Source organism: Octopus bimaculoides, chromosome 4 (assembly GCF_046866305.1).
Source record: "Octopus bimaculoides isolate indiv1 chromosome 4, ASM4686630v1, whole genome shotgun sequence".
Taxonomy (NCBI): domain Eukaryota; kingdom Metazoa; phylum Mollusca; class Cephalopoda; order Octopoda; family Octopodidae; genus Octopus; species Octopus bimaculoides.
This window is the reverse complement of record NC_142931.1, coordinates 41,124,775-41,128,585: the sequence shown is the minus strand read 5'-3', so window position 1 is coordinate 41,128,585 and position 3,811 is coordinate 41,124,775. Positions and strand designations below refer to the sequence as shown.

Here is a 3,811-nt window from a genome sequence, read left to right as displayed (position 1 = left end):
TCGCTGGTGCTGCTGGTGTCGACGTGATCGTCATCCCTGGCCGTATTGCTCGTGTTGGGGTCGTTGGCATCATTGCTAATGTGTCTACTACTGTCGCTGCTGCTGTTGCCGTCGATGCTGTTGGATGATCCGTTGCTATTATTGATAGGTCTAGGTATCACCATAGCTTCATAGCTAAATCTCTCAGCCTCGCATTGCTCCACCCCACCCTGGGCAGTCATTGTGCTCCCTGCAAGAGCTACTGGTCTCCTCCCGCGTTTTATGGGTGTTTCCTAATATACTTCTCCTGTTCGGTGTAAAACTAAAAGATACCCTTAGGTTGTGCCGATTGAACAAACGTACGTACATGTGTGTCTGCGTGAAGTGTTTGTCTACTAACCTGAGGAATATTCTTCCCACACAAGTCCTGATGTTGAGTGAGAAGGGTGGGGCAAAATTCCTAGACCAGACGGTGTGTTGTGTTCTTGACCAAAACGCTTCATCTCACGTGGCTCTATGACCATTTCGGCACCTGACGCGTGATACACCGTGAATTTGATCACTATAAACAAATAATTTATGCTAGTGTTCGGCAAAGACTGAACAATCATACGCCGTCTTCGACGGGGGAGTCCATAATATATATATATATATATATATATATATATATATATATAGCTCTCTGTGTGCGTGTGTGTGTGTATGTGTGTGCATGTGGTGTGTGTGCACCTTTAAACAAATAGATATATTAGTAATTCTAACACGTAATTCAATATCAAAAGACAAATGGTAACGGCTGGTTTCCATCTTAGGTCAGCTTCGTCAGGTCTAACTGGAAGCTAAACAACAAGAAAAAACTCTTTACAACCACGAAGGAGTCCTACACACCCGTGATCCTCAACAATTCCTATATCGTATACACCCTCATTTTGATGAATTTTGCCTTTACCCCCCACCCCTAATCACATGCAAAAATATACAATAAATAATCTCTCAATATAACAGAGAAGCAGCAGCGTCAAGATCGCAAGTTAACTCGTGTGTGAGAGAATGAGTTTTGTATTTGTCTATGTGTGTGTGTGTGTGTGTGTGTGTGTATTGGTAGGTAGGTAGGTAGGTAGGTAGGTATATATATATATATATATATATATATATATATATATATATATATATATATATATATATATATATGTATATATATATTATATCGGTCTGGTATGTTTATATCGGCCTGGGGTGTGTTTTTCACACTCCTGTGATGTGAATCTTTCAGCTTGTCAGTACTATAAACACTATAAAACGTGCTGACTACACTTATCTTTCATTTGTTGCATCTATTTAGCCACCGATCGACAATTCTGTTTAGATGACTGGCTCTCTTTCTCTCTCTCTCTCTCTTTCTATGTATGTATGTATGTATATATATATATATATATATATACCTACCTACCTACCAATACACACACACACAAACGTATATATATATATATATATGGCAGTGAACTATCTCTTTCAACCTCTGGCATTCGATATGTTTGTAGGGACTGGACCACTAAGCACGAACTTTTAGTCATTGTTTGCAACTCGCCTTACCGAGGTGCCAGATGATGCCCGTTGGGATGCTTAACTTTTCCAACCACATGGTTCCGGGTTCAGACCCACTGCGTGGCACCTTGGGCAAGTGTCTTCTACTATAGTCTCGGGACGACCAAAGCCTTATGAGTGGTTTTGGTAGACGGAAACTGAAAGAAGCCCGTCGTATACATGTGTATACATGTGTATATATATATATATATATATATATATATATATATATATATATATATATATGTATGTATGTGCGTGTATATGTTTGTGTCTGTTCCCCAACATCGCATGACAACCGATGGTGGTGTGTATACGTCCCTGTAACTTAGCGGTTCGGCAAAAAGTGGACGATATAATAAGTGCCAGGCTTACAAAGAATAAGTCCTGATGAAAATAAATTGAATCCGCTGTTTTAATGCTTGTTAAAATTTACAGCTTGTGTAAATTAAAAAGAAAAAGAATGCTTACAGCACCTAGGGTTCCCAAGCGGTCACCCATCTAAGTACTAACTAGGCTCGATGTTGCTTAACTTCGGTGATCGGACGAGAACCGGTGCTTTCAACGTGATATGGCCGTAAACATCTATACAGTAAATTTTAATCTATTTATTCTATAAACTTATACTAAATCATTTTCATTTTTTAGAATGTATTTTTCTTTCTTTCACTTTGTATATAACTTGGCAATCCTTCGGTAAAAAGACATTATCTTTCATCTTCACAGTGCCATCTTAGCGATCTTTCTATAAAAAACAAATTATCGTTCACCTTCACAGTGCTGAACAGTTAAACGCTGGCAACAACACTTACTAATCATTCACATCATATACTACTACCTATACATTGCACACTTTAACGACTTATTAACTTTCCCTATTTTCCTTCTCACTCTTACGGTCATTTAAGTTTTTATTTGCTTGGCACCCGTTATACACGTTCATCTTTACCAGAAAACAATTCACATTAAGTGCGCCAGTGCTTTCGAAACAATGTTATTATATGCCGGTGTAATGACGTTATACGACCGTTATATCCATTGGGTCGGATATAAAATAGCACCAATTTATTTACAGATTATAACCAGCATTGATACTGATCGCGCAAATGAGAAATAATGAATATATGTGCGGCCGTATTTTTTCGCTTTTAAGTTGCAAAAAAATAAATGTTAAAGCCTCAATTTCTATATAAATTGAAAGAAATCAAATGTTCTTAACCATGCTTGTACCTGGTCATATATATATATATATATATATATATATATTATATATATATATATATATATATATATATATATATATATATATATATATATATATATATATATATATATATATATATATATATATATATATATATATATATATATATATATATATATATATATATATATATATATATATATATATATATATATATATATATATATATATATATATATATATATATATATATATATATATATATATATATATATATATATATATATATATATATATATATATATATATATATATATATATATATATATATATATATATATATATATATATATATATATATATATATATATATATATATATATATATATATATATATATATATATATATATATATATATATATATATATATATATATATATATATATATATATATATATATATATATATATATATATATATATGTATATATATATATATATATATATATATATATATATATATATATATATATATATATATATATATATATATATATATATATATATATATATATATATATATATATATATATATATATATATATATATATATATATATATATATATATATATATATATATATATATATATATATATGTGTATATATATATATATATATATATATATATATATATATATATATATATATATATATATATATATATATATATATATATATATATATATATATATATATATATATATATATATATATATATATATATATATATATATATATATATATATATATATATATATATATATATATATATATATATATATATATATATATATATATATATATATATATATATATATATGACCAGGTACAAGCATGGTTAAGAAGCTCGCTTGGCAACCAAGGGGTCTCGGGTTCAGTCCCACTGTGCGGCATGTTGGACAAATGTCCTTTTTACCTTGTGAGACCAATACCTTGTAAGTGAATTTGATAGACAAAAACTGTGTAGAGGCTCGTCGTTTATA

The 3,811-nt window shown here is 30.0% G+C and overlaps 1 non-coding gene across 1 annotated transcript; it reads right to left on the bottom strand.

Annotated features, from left to right (window-relative positions):
* Window positions 1–2,027: 2,027 nt before the first annotated feature.
* Window positions 2,028–2,146, bottom strand: LOC149136028 (5S ribosomal RNA). Its single transcript, XR_016241751.1, has one exon. It is a non-coding gene; the product is annotated as a 5S ribosomal RNA (ribosomal RNA).
* Window positions 2,147–3,811: the final 1,665 nt, after the last annotated feature.